Source organism: Centroberyx gerrardi, chromosome 23 (genome assembly GCF_048128805.1).
Source record: "Centroberyx gerrardi isolate f3 chromosome 23, fCenGer3.hap1.cur.20231027, whole genome shotgun sequence".
NCBI classification, from domain to species: domain Eukaryota; kingdom Metazoa; phylum Chordata; class Actinopteri; order Beryciformes; family Berycidae; genus Centroberyx; species Centroberyx gerrardi.
The window spans coordinates 14988317-15002100 of record NC_136019.1 but is presented as its reverse complement, the minus strand read 5'-3'; the positions used below and the strand labels follow the sequence as shown (position 1 = coordinate 15002100).

Here is a 13784-nt window from a genome sequence, read left to right as displayed (position 1 = left end):
AACAGGATGTTCAATATTTCAGCCAGATGAATAGACTCCAGATGTCAATGTCCTATGTTCTACAATGTGTGTGTTTGCGTGCTACTTCAGAAAGGGAAATTAAAATGTAGTGAGAGGTGTTTAATTATCACAGGTGACTTTTTTTCTTTGTTACTTGCAGAAAAGAGGGCAAGGTGACTGAATGATTTACTGTGGATTGGAATAAGATAATAAGATGTTCCAGTAATACATTTTACATCTTGTGAGATGAGATGACTGCAGCTCTCGGGGTCAGTTGTGGCATCGGGCAAACACACACACACCCATACATGCCTGTTCATGTAGGCATGCCATACCTCTGTGCCCTATCTGGTTGAGTGTATTACTCTTTGTCTCTTGTCTCTCTCTCACTCTGCGTCAGGATGCACATCAGCAATAAGATAGAATGTACAGCCTTTCAAAAATGACTTGTGCGTAAGGTCTGACACTATTCCCTAGATCTTTGCTCGATTTCAGACCGCTCTCAAGTGCTTACACTCTCCATACATGCCGTAGTTGTGCGCATGCAAATTAAAGTAGCACCGTGTCTGCACTGTGCAAAGATCAGCCTTGGATTCTTTGCTGTTGTGTGCTTTCCGTATTGAAGTTACACACATTGGGAAACCTGCTAGACTGTTGGCATTGGAAAAATTCACAATTTCTTCATGTCAAGCAGAAGTAGTTATAGTGTCAGAAATACTCTGTGGAAAAGGAGTGATGGTCGTGTCTACTCCAAATTCAAATTGTACTTAAATGGATAGCTGAGGTTTTATGAAGCCTGTTAAGTGTGCTGAGCTAGACTAGATGGAGGCACAGATCAGCGTGATCAGAGCTTAAGGCATTTGATTTTCACAGTGCAATAAAAAAGTAAAAAATGAACAAATGGCTCTCTGAATTAGATTTGAGTCTGAAGTACCACATGCAGGGTGTTGCACAGCACCTGCCTTTTTTCAGCGTGTAGAGGTGAAAGATACCTTGGGCCATTAATCTGGCTGCAACTGGAAACCTGAAAGGTGCATTGGGCATCCAAGGACTTAGACTCTTTCGCTGTAGACTTAAGGGCAAACCATGAGCGATCCACAGAAAAGATTCATTACTGTAGAAAATGAAGCATTTCGTTCCAAGGTGAGGCAAGAGTAGTAGACACCAACATGTTTTTTTCAGACTGTGAATTTGACGTCACTAGCTACTAAGTGAAAGGAGCATTCCAGTCAGTCTAAATAATGGCTATTTCACAGCAGAAATGTCATTCGTCCCATTTTAAAAAGGTTTTATCTGTAGATCTTTTAGCGAACCGCTTCAAAATGGAGCCTCAGTGCCTGTTTTTGCAAAGCGATTTGCGTAAAGTACTTCAGCTCCTATTGTGCAACCAGTAGAATGTAAATGAATGTTACTGTGGTTGATGTAAACACCATTAATTTGGAAGAAGTTTTACTTAGTAACCATGGACCAGTAATGGATTTCTTCACTCACACACACTTTGCTTTGTTCATATCTTGATTGTATCTCAGGATAATTGTGGTGTACATTTTAATTTTCTTATCCAATGAACGCTTGAGTTTGCCTCTGTTGTTTGAACGCTTGAGTTTGCCTTCCTACCTGACTGTGATGTAAATGACACAGAGCCGCATGAGAATAAAGCCGAGTGCCGTAGCGTGTGGAACTGGAAAATCTATCGGCTCATAATTTCTCACTGTTGTGATTGAGTCATGATGGGGTGAAATTGCAAGTCAAAATGGTCTTCTCAACTCTAATTTTTCATTGAATACTAAGTGCACTTCAGAAACTGTCAGTACAGATTTAATAGATTAATTTTCCCTGGTTGTGGAGTGAGAGCGTTTGATGTCGGCATAGATTTGATGGACCATGCGGATGCGGTCCTTCGTACAAGGCCTCGCCGCAGTGGTTTAGGTAAACCGACTACACCGGGAAGTCAACCTATTGTAGCTATTGTACAGTGGCCGCTGACTTCAATTTGCAGAACAAGAGAGCTTCTGCCGCAAACAAGCTAGTGTGAGGAGCTTTTGTGCTTTCTCACTCAGGCTAGAACTGGACTACTTTCTATTCTGCACCATTGACGTAATACAAAAGCTTTGCACCTCACTGACACAAGCAGAGTACAGTACATCAGCGTAAAGCACACTGAATAACTGTTATATACGGAGTTGAATTTAATTTCTCTCTCTTGTGCACTCTGACCATCGGTGGTAGATAGCAACCGTCAAGGAAATTTTAATTTGTCAGAGGAAAACTTTTTATTTACAAAAACCGAGGCTTGTAGGAGCCCGAGCAAAACTGGCTGATTGTTTTTTTGACATCCATGAATTATAAGTCTGCCACTGGGTTTAGAATGGGTTACATGAGCCTGAGGCGCACGGAAATTACTTGCCACACAGACGACCATCTTAACGTTCAGTCTGGGTTAAAAAAAAAAAAAAAAAATGGAAGGAAAATACTCAATTGTCAGGCTTTTGTGAAAGAAAGAGATAAAATGTTAACTACTGAATGTGTTGTATGTTTTCCACTGCTGGGTATGATGTGCACTATTTTGTGCTGTTCTCCAAACCGGATTTGTCATTGAACGATAAATGAAATGGTATTTTGTAACTCTTAGGCCTAAAAATGCCATTCTTTCACTGAGGAAAGTTATTTCTGTTGCGATAATAGTTCGATTATGACCCTCAATATCAACTTATCCTTTTTACATCTCTGGACCTCTGGGAATGTGTGTTTATGTGGCAAAGGTGGCCATTTAGGAGTGTTGATCAGAGCAAGAATTAGGATTCAGTCGCTCCTGGTTTGTGTGTTTGGGACCGGTGGCCTTGGTGAGCGTTGTTAGCGCCGCGTTAGAATGTCACCAGGAAGAAAGAAGAAGCCGGAGCGAGTCCTATTAGAGCTCCGGTCTGCTCTCTGAGATATGACGTTGAGGGCCGACATCCTCGTAACTCCAAAAACAAAAGTCACCTTCTCTCTGTTCACAACAACTAGCCTCCTCCTGAGATTGGCAACCATGTGTTTTTGAAATGATTCTTCCAGTTCTGTGGCTCCTACAGTCATGGAAGATACTCCGCATGTAAAACACAATATCACCTTTTTGAAAACAAGTAAAAGCAAAAATGGAAATGACAAAATTTGAGTTACCAGGTTGGCACTTGACAACATGCTGTTCTCCTCTGTTGTGTGGAATTATGTTTGGCATTTCAGAAAGCTGCGCTTATCTCCCGCTTCTGTGTGCGCGATTGCGTGCATCCGTGAGCGTGTATGTGTGGAGACTTGTGTGTGTGTGTGTGTGTGTGTGTTTGTGTGTGTGTGTGTGCATCAAATGTGAGCAATGTGTGTTAAGCAGTAAAATGTCACGAGTCCAGCAGCAGGAAGAGAGAGGGAGAGTGTGATGGACAGGGAAGCGACAGGACATGAGGCACCAGGGTAAAGAAAGATGGATAGGGGGGGGGGAATGCAAAAGGGCAACAGAGATGGAGAGACTGTAACGTAAAACGACAAGTGAGGTGGCACTGCCCATAGGGACTTTCACCCATGGGTGCTTGGTGTATGCGTGTGTATGCACATAGATGGTCAAGGTTAGAAAAAGGGTTAAAGAGTGAACAAATCTAAGTCAATAATAGTATTTGTGTGTGTTTGCGGGAAGTCAGAGTAGATAGTATATTGAATTAAGTTGGTCCATGCAGTATTCAAATGCATCATATGAACGCATGCATGAGAGCGTCTGTCCTATGCGATCGCACATCACACACACGTCGACTCCTGGTGTGTCGTGTGAACCGTGACTAATGCACACACACACACACTCCCTCGCTGCAAAAGCCCCACTCATCAAACGGTTTCTGTCCACATTCTTGTTGATTTCTGAACTGTGTGTGTGTGTGTGTGTGTGTCGGAGACAGAGAGATGTTGAGATAAAGAGACAGCCAGATAGAAGTTGCCAGACAGAAAGAGATGGTGAAAGAGACGCAGCGTGAGATGGATGGAGGGGAAAGAAAGTTCAAAAAAAAGAAAAAGGAGAAATAGCTGTATATCCAAACCTTCTTCTCCGGGGCAAACACAGACTTGATATTCCGTCTAGTTTGGTTGGGACTTCAACAAACTGTGAGACGTTTTTAGTGTGTGTGTGTGTGTGTCGTAGAGAACGTGTGCACGCTCGTGTGCGTGCGTGTGCCGGCTCTTTCTAGTTTGTGGCTTCAGAAGTTCATTTTTGGGCCGCCAAGAGCTTGGCTTTGGGCAGTTGGATTTCATTAAAGAGTTCCTCTTTACTTCCCGTCTGTAAGAACTGGACTGATGGACAGTTTGAGGTGAACTGAGGTTGTCGCGTGTGTGTGTGTGTGTGTGTGTGTGCGTGCGTGTGTGTGGTCATGATCCCCATCTGTAGCAGCTCTTTGAAGAATCTTTGTAATGTTTCGCTTCGTTATAACCTGCCAGATCACAGGCAAGTTCCTATCTTTACCTGTCTGCACACTCGTCCTTCTCTTCCCTCCCTTCGTTCTGTTGGAAAAAAAACCTTGAGCTTTTCTCCCTGGCTGTAATTTCTCTACCTGGCACTTATCTGTCATACGTTGTCATTCTGCTGACATCTTTTGTCAGGCCGCTGTGGCTTTGACTCTTTACTATTAGTTGCTTTTAATGCCGGCGGTGAAGGAATGTGAGCTTTTGTGCTGTTGCTCTCAATCTATATCTAATCATCTCCTTTTCCTCCCTTGCTTCTTACATCACCACTCCCTGTCTATCTCTCTCTCTCTCCCTCTCTCTCCGTATCCCCCCCTCCTCCTCCTGTTTGTTTACCTCTTTGAGCCGTTCTCTGTGGTCTTCTCTCTCTCTCTCTCTCTCACAATTCAATTCAAACGTTTTATTGGTATGAATATTACATGAATAATATTGGCAAAATGTGCAAATACAACTGGAATTCATCATACAGAAGAAAAATAACTGTAAATATAAACTCTCTGTGTGTGTGTGTGTGTGTGTGTGTGTGTGTGTGTGTGTGCACGCAGCAGCACCTTGTTAGCGAAGGATCTGGGCTGATGCGTGTTCGGCTCCCATGCCCGGACCCTCCGCTGTGCAGCGACTGTCAGTGGAGCTGCTGGTTCTTTAAAAAAACACACACAGAAACATTTGAATTACGAAACCAACACAAACAATTAGTGCAAGCTGGCGTGAAAGTCAAATCTGTCCAACACAAAGATGTAATCAGTGTTTTTCCTCATTTTGAGGCAGCGAGGTACTGCAGTAAAGTCATGTGACAGTCTGGATTGACAGATGTTAAAGGAAGCATAGCGCTGAAACAAGGCAATACAACAAATAATATAACTTTCATAACAGTAACAGTTTATTGGATAAAGAAATAGTTGGGATATTAGGATAATCTGCCCTCACATTGAGTCTGTTGTCATGTAGAGACTCCTTCTGTTTACCTGGTCTCTGGAGTGTGTGTGTGTGTGTGTCAGGGTCTACTTGTGAACACGCCCATCAGGCCAAGCATTCCGTTTGCCAGTGACTTTACTCTCATCTCTCCCTCTTTTATCACCATTCCTTTCATTTCCATCGCCTCTCAGCCTGCCAAGTAAACAGCTCTCCTTCGTTTTTTTCTCTCTCCTTCTTCTTCTTCTTTTCATTTCGTTCCGTCCCTCCTTCACCCCTTTGGCCTCGGTCTCTCCCTGCGTGAGCAAAGTTGTCTTCCACTTCTCTCACGTCTACCACTTGTTTTCAGATCCCTGCGCCTCGCGTTACCGGTTCACTGAATTGGCTACATGTGTTTTCCCATGGTTACGTTTTTTTTTATTTTATTTTTTTTTCCCTCTTTCTCCTTTTTTCACCTAGCGCTCCGTCTTACCTACAGTCTCTTTTGAGAATCCTTAATTCCAGCCCCTGAAGATTTTTGCTCCAATTATTCATATTAATGGATTGCGATAAGAACCGATTTAAATCTCAAATGAATTGTAATAACGACCCTATTTGCTTTATCTCATCGCTCCTGTTTGCTGCTCGCTGTGTAGAGATTTTGGTATTTTCCACCTCCCTGCTGCTTCCAATCCGCAATGAAGGACTCCAAAACTGAATAAAACGAAAATATAAAGCACATCAGTGAGGCTTTTTTTTTTTTTTTTTGTCAATGTCAGTGCCACAGTCCTCTTCTATCGGCCACTGGACAGCTTGACTGGAGCAGGTGGGTCAAGTGCCTTGCTCAAGGACACTGCAGCGGCCGTTTTAGCACTCGGAGCGCTGCGAGTTAAAACTAATTTCAACTTTTCGCCAAAGGCCACTCCACTTCAAATGGGTTTTCAAGGTTTCTGCCAAGCACCAGCAGTAGCCACAATCAGCGCTTCCCTCAAGCATTTGTGCCGTGCTGCGTGCCAAAACAGGGCTAAACACAGCGTCTTTAAGTAGTTTTTCACAGCATGAATAGTCAGTTGGCTTCTGTTCAGTCATTCAATTTAGTCATCCACCCGTAATCCACCTGGCCATCCTTTAATTTCTTTTTTTCTCTGTGTCTGTCTCTGCCTGCTTGCCTATTTGCCTGCCTTCCTCCCTTCCTTCCTTCCTTCCTTCCTCCCTTCCTCGAAACCGATGTTAACCTACTAACGGGATGATCTCTCCTTCCCTCCGCTCTGGAGTCAGCCGTCTGCGACCTTTGTATCATGCTCCAAGGCATGACTGTAGGCAGAAGCACTGATCCAGGATCATTCATTCAGTATTTACAAGAGGGAGAGAGGGGGGGATCCATCTCATCTCTGTCTTATCAGTGGGAGGAATAAGAGGTTTAGACACACTCTGATAACACACACACAGACAGACTCACACTCTTTCTATCATGCATACTCTCTAACACACACACAAACACACACACACACACACACACACGCACACACACACACACTAATATGTCTCTCTGGGGCTGGGTTATCAGTCTATCTCTCCTTCATTTCACACCTCTGAACAACTGCTAGCACGCTACTTAATCACACAAATAGGCTTGTAATTATGATCTGTGTGTGTGTGTGTATCCACACGTGTGTGTGCATCTTTACGTGCGCACTTGTGCGTATGCGTAGGTATAAGTCCCGGAAAAGCCTTATTTCAGGAAATTGAAGATGAAGAAAATGCAAAACCAATTAGCGACAGTGAGACTGCATAAATAAGAGAGGGATGATGGAGCGGTGACTGGAGAGGGGAAGGAGAGGCGGTGGGTATCGCAAGGATGGAAAGCAGAAAATATCCATCGGAAGAGTGAAGGACTGAATAACGAGAAAGAAGACGAGAGACAGAGGGAAGGAGGGATGAGAAAGAGGTAGTGGAGGATGGAAAGAGAGGACGCTGAAGGGAAACGGAAGAGGAGCTTCTTATTTCAGGGAAGGAGAGAAAAAACGAACTAGCCATAGTGACATGGACAGAGAGACAGGGTAGTTGTTTCCTTAAAAAGTCTGAAAGTCTAAATTATACATTATGTTTAATGTTTATGTTAAAGTGTTAAATTATCTAAATATAACCCTTTTTTTTCATCATACAATGAGCTTTTTTGCATTTGCGTTGCACAATATGCAAAACATACATTTTTTTTTTCATTCCTTTACTAAACACAATTGGATTTCATGTCCCTTAACAATACATTTCATGTTGTCCTTTTTCTTCTAGTGCCCATTTCTACTTTCAGAACTTTTGATATCTTATGTTTAATTTGAAATGTTTTTAGAATTTTAAAATCATTTAAAAATTCTTAAAAAATCTTTAAAAATTGGTTTTCTGAAGCCTGCAGATACCCTGGAGAGAGAGAGTATCAGCAGTAGAGCAGAAAGTTTTTTGGCAGGAGAAACGACGGAGAGAAAAGGAGAGAGAGAGAGAGAGAGAGGGATGTCGGGTTGCGGCCCAGAGAAGGAGAGAAAGAGAGATAGAAAGAGGGGAGGGCAGCCTCGTCGCCTTGTTGAGATGACAGAGAGAACATTAAGCCTGGTAGTACACAGTCACTAAGCACAGAGCTGCCCATCACACGCACACAAGCACACACACACACACACACACACAGTGCAGACAAACACCCACGAAAAAGCTGTTTTTACGTAGAGACGAACAATCTCTCTCTCTCATACAGACACACACACACACTTTTTGACACAAACATTGACTTACCAACTAAAACTGCCACTCCAGCTTACAAGTCTCCTATCATGTGCCAAACACACACTCTCTAAAAAGACATTTATGTGTGTACACAAACACAATGTCTCACAGGCAAAGACAGACATTTTTGTGGCGACACAAGCAGAATCAATCTCTCTCTCATACACACACACACAGACACACACACGCACAGAGACACACACACACACACGCACAAAGTTAGGGTTGGATGGTGTCAACTGGGACTTTGAAGCCATAATCAGGATTAAACGGCTGGAAATCGGCCGTGACGAAGCGAGGGGGAAGAGGGACAGCAAGGGAGGCGGAGGGAGGGCGGGAAGGATGGAGAGGAAGAGGGGATGGAGAAACGAAGGAAGGAAAGGAGAGCGATGGGGGAGAAGGGAACGAGAATCAAAGGATAGTGACGACGAAAGACATGAGAGAGCGGAGAGACGGAGCCAACGGAATGGAAAGGAGCGACGGAAAGTTGAAGGAGGGGAAGGAGAGAATGCAAGAGAGAGAGAGCTTGTATAGAGAGAAAAGGGTAGAAGGAAAGAATGGGGAACGCGTTGGCAGAGAGATAATATAACGACAAAAAAGAAAGACTAGGGAAAAAAAAGATTTCTTTTTGACGACTGTGTGTGTTTTGCTGTGATATCAAAGGAAGAAATCGGGGGTGGTGTGTGTGTGTGTGTGTGTGTGTGTGTGTGTGTGTGTGTGTGTGTATGCAGGCAGGCATACAGACACATAGGGGTATGGAACATATAACCAGCTGCACTTCAAAGGAAAAGACATGGTGTTTTCACAGCAGCTTCCTCTATAGTTGATTGGTTCCACTCCATTCTTTCGCCTCTCTCTATCTGGCTTGCTCTCTCTCTTTCCCCCCTTCATCTCTCTCTGTCTCTCTCTCTCTCTCTCCTGCTCACATGTTCTCCCTCCCTCTCTCTCTTTATCCCTTCTCTCTGCCTGTCACTCTCTCTCTCTTTCACTCTCTCTCGGTGCCTGCTCTGTTGTAACAGCACAGCTTGAGTTTAGACACGTGTGTGTGTGTGTGTGTGTGTGTATGAAAAAAACACACACTCCAGCTCCCAACAGCGGTGTGCATGTCTCTGTGAATATGAATTTGCGATCAGAGTGAGAGAGGGAGAGAGAGAAGGCGATGACCTTGCTGAAGGTGTGAAATCTGATTAGTTGGGTGAGTAACGTACTTTCCTAGGAGGCGGTCTATCTGTCGTGACTTCCAGGGTTCGGGTCAGCCGCAGTTCACTCCCTTTCACTTCAGCGCAATGTATGAATGTAATTTAATGTGAATATTTAATGTGTGTGTTTACACTGTACACTCATAAGTAAACTAGTACTTCTGGGATTATTCTTCTTCTCACAATATGTACAGCCTATGTAGAAATAGAAGAAATACAGTCAACTCGAACACAGGACACACTATTATCATCAATAATCCTCTTTGGCATGATGCCTAAAGTAAAGCAAGATTTTATTTAATATAAACATGATCATGGAGATGAGTTCTTGACCAGTCTACCTCCAGGAATACATGGAGGCCGCTGCCTTGTTAATGATAATTGCAAACAATGGAGACAAACGTAACTCTTTAATTTTGATACAAACTGCAGAATGCATGTTAATCTTTTACATGTATTAATTTTAGGCCTATGCTGTTCAAATGGAAGCTAGTGAGTGACAGCGCTACAGATACCGGGGCAGCTGAAGCTGTTGATTGACTGTCAGTGAAATCATAGGGGGACATGTTTGTTAAAATGTTTTACCCAAGTTAACTATGACTTTGAGTATGAGAAGCGGTGTCGTGCAAGTTCCCATGCATAGTCATGAATATTGGGATTTGGTAGCGCGCATGGCGATATGCATACAAATGCCTATGCAGACATATACACGCACAAACACACACTCTCACTCGCTCACAAACGTGCGCACACACGCTCGCACATGCACAGAAGCAGGGTCCAGGGGGAAGTGGGAGTTTTAATTAAGGGTCTGTACACACACTGATTAATTGATGTGTTCTAATACTCGCTCACACACACGCACACTCAGGAAGGTTTTAGGGCTTAATCATCTATTAAACAAACACACACACTCTCACACAAACAATAATGAAATCTGCCTACAAATCAATTAACACACACACACACTCTCTCTCTGTCTTACTTCCTGTAATAGGCTAAACAATATACAAGATTGCGCGTGTATGCACAACATTGGAATAATCAGTAATATTCTTGGCCTGCATCTTCAGCACCTTCTGTCTCAGCTGCTGTAGTTTGACAGAACTGTAGAACTTCATTTGTCTGCCGTCTTAGGTTTGCTTTCAATATATTCTCACTGTGATATTATGTTGGATTATTCTAGTTTTTATAGAGCAGATAAAACTTTTTTTGATTCTAGGTGATAGCTCTGTAGCCAAATTTCATAGCTAGCAGACTGTAATTAAATGGCATTAATTGAAAATAAACACAAAACTGAAATTACTTCAGAGCTTACCATCGTCCCCAACGATCAATGCAGCCTCTCTCTAATCGTTGTTTTTGAGTCGTTTACAGTGGCTATAAAAAGTATTCACCCCCCTTGGACTTTTTCATGTTTTATTGTTTTACAATATGGAATAAAAGTGGATGTAATTAGGTTTTTTTTTTTTACCACTGATCAACTGAAAAATGTGGCACTTGCCTGTCAGAAGTATTCAATATCCGAGTATCCAATCGGTAGGGGAAAGAAAGAAGCAGTTTTCCTGGTTGCTTCCAGTGACTTGTTGGTCGTGTTGCTTGCAGTGTGAACACACGTTAAGACTTCTGCTCAGCAGCTGAATAGTAATAATACCATATGGACTGTGGTAGCCGTGGTAGACGTCCTTCATCCTGCATCTATTCCACATTAGTACTACAGTAGCCAATGCAGCGTGTTCTTTCTCAGACATTTCCAAGTGAAAACTGAACAGGTGTAATTCAACACAAAACTTCCAGTCGCCAGATAATTCCTTTTACCCTCTAAAAAGAGAACAAACCAGTTTTCCAAACAGTTTATCTAGAGGGTAGGATTAAATGCAGCAATAGTTTCCTGTTTCCATGCAGTAAAACGTGGTACTTGTATGGTTACTACATCTGTAAATGTACATCTGGTGTTCCAAATGTGTTGAAACCTTAGAGGCAGGTCTGATGCATCAGAGTTGCCAGTTCTCCTTAAAAGCAGAGCAGGGCTTGATGTTTTTATATATATTTCAGTAAGTTGTCTAAAAATATTGGGGCTTGAATTTTTTAACACTTGTTTTAAAATGCCATCGTTGCCGCTCATATGAATTTTGGTGGCTTATTTGACAGCTGGGTTTGCTTGTTTCCTTAGCAACATCTGGCAACCCTGTAGCACTGACAATTTCTGTGTTAACATAGCTCAGTTTCAGAGAGGGGCCCGAGGTATACCTGCTCTCGCAATGGCTGTCCCTAGTATAAAATTCCTTTACAAGCCTGCAGTCTTCTGACGTCGGTCTTAGCGCGAAAAGCAAAAGTGTCTGTTTTGCTAGTGATGTTAAATGATGGATGATTTGCTAACCGTTAAGCTCAATTCCATCACACAAACACATCCTCTAAAATCCCTCACTTTCTCTCCACCTGCATCCTCCCCTCTCCCGCTCTGTCTTTTTGTCTCTCTCCCTCCGTCTTTCCATCTCTGGCTGTGTCGCTAAGTGCTTCGCTCAGCTCCACAGTACAATTACCCTTCCGAGAAATTACGGCGGGCGTGCACGAGGAAGCGCGCGCAGGCTCCGGTGAAATTATAGGGCGGTCCGGGCCTACTCCGCTATTGAGCATAAACAAGCCCATTACAGAGAGGGAGAGAGAAAAGAGAGAGACGTCGCGATACACTTGATTGCAAGTTTAGAGCCAAAGTAGTTTGTAATGTTCTGTTCAGTCTTGTCTGGTAATTTGCTGACTGGGCCTATAAAACTAGCCTTGCCCTTAACAACCCCCCAGTCGAGTCGAGACCATTTAGAAAGGCCTTGTTTAGGCCCTACAGAGCCAGAAGGCCGGTGTGGGTGACATGTTTACAGCTGTTCGGACAAAGCCTTTCAGAGTGGCATTTCATCACAATGTCTAGACTGCAGGTAGATCAATATGGAAGGTCGGAGGGAAAGAAGAAAAAGAGCGATAGAAACATTGTTGTGGTTGGCAAAGATAGAAAGCAAAAGGAGATAGATGGTGAAAGAGAGTGCATAGGGGAGTGAGAGGAGGTGTGTGTGTGTGTGTTGGGGAAGGGGGGGTAGTGAAAGAGTTGAGACATCCCCCTTGTTAACATAAATTAAACCCATGATAGCCGTTTAAGGTCGAGTCCTCTCTCCCCCTCTGATTTTAGATATGGATTATACTGCTATATTACTATTGTAAAACAAGAACATTGGTAGCAGTCTCACCCATGTGTATCCAGTATGTATTTGCTGTGGTTTTATGTTTGCTGCCGTGTAAGCAGGCCATGTATGTTGAGTGGAGGGCATGAATATCAATCTTCTTCTCACACAGCAGTAAGTTGCTCAAAGAGTGTATTTGGTGAAAAGTTGGTGTATTCCTCCAAGGCTCAAGGGAACAACTTTGTTAGAGGAAAAGGTGACACTGTATTATAGAGGTTGGCATGGGATTATTAACAGTTGTGATGAATTTCAGGAGTTTTACACACTGGAAGCCTGTGGCAGCAATGAATCAACACGAAACGGCCACCAGATATCTCAGGAACAGAAAAATGGGAACGGTGGAGTGACTTTGCCACTGGTCAGAGCAGCAGAGTCAGTCGTAGTCTGAAAACTCATTTCTTCAAGAAGCACCTCACATCACTTTCTCCCCGCTGAATCATCTTCCTCCTCCCATATCTTCCTGCTCGACTCGCTCTAATCATATCTTCAAAAAGAAACAACAAAAAAACAACCTCTCCTCTAGCTCCTTTTTCATATTTTTCTAGTAATGTTGGTGATCTAGGAATTCAAGCTTATTCCACCGTTGCACTCCATGTAAGTGGCTCTGGATAAGACCATGAGCTAAACGCCTAAAATGAAAAATATACCAGACAATGGTCTGAGGTATTTTTCTTCTTTCACGGAAAGAGTGACATAGGAGCCATCTGTCAGAAATACTGAAATCATCCTCTTGAGATAGACTGATAAGTACTTTATTTTCCATTGAGGAAATTTCTAAGACCTTAACAACCCATTGAAGTCTGTAAGCATTTCTGAAACGCTTCAGTTTCAAAGTGTAGATTCTCTTCCAACATCCAACTGTAGGTTGTAGCTGGGCCAAACCTATAACTATACAGTATATTTTGTGAGTTTGCCATGATGTAAGCTACATTGACTTTAACATACACCCCATCAACAGACTGAAAGAAAAAAATTGAATGAATGAAATGATATGAAGGAATGAATAACTTTACCTCTACCACTGAAGTACCTAAATGGACTTTTTTCGTATCTTTCGTATCTTGATCAAAATGAGATTCAGATGCACAGCAGTCGATTTGGGGAGAGAATACACAGTTGTGTCCGTTATAATTGGCAGAAATCAGCTCTTCTGCCTTGGTAACGAAAGACTTTATTTGCCAGGCAAGTTAGGAAATTGTTCATCTGTTGGCGG

The 13784-nt window shown here is 42.9% G+C and overlaps 1 protein-coding gene across 1 annotated transcript in view; it reads left to right on the top strand.

Annotated features, from left to right (window-relative positions):
• LOC139917252 (pyruvate carboxylase, mitochondrial-like) overlaps positions 1 to 13784 on the top strand; it is a 281612-nt gene that overhangs the window by 130711 nt on the left and 137117 nt on the right. The gene's annotated exons all lie outside the window — the stretch shown is intronic.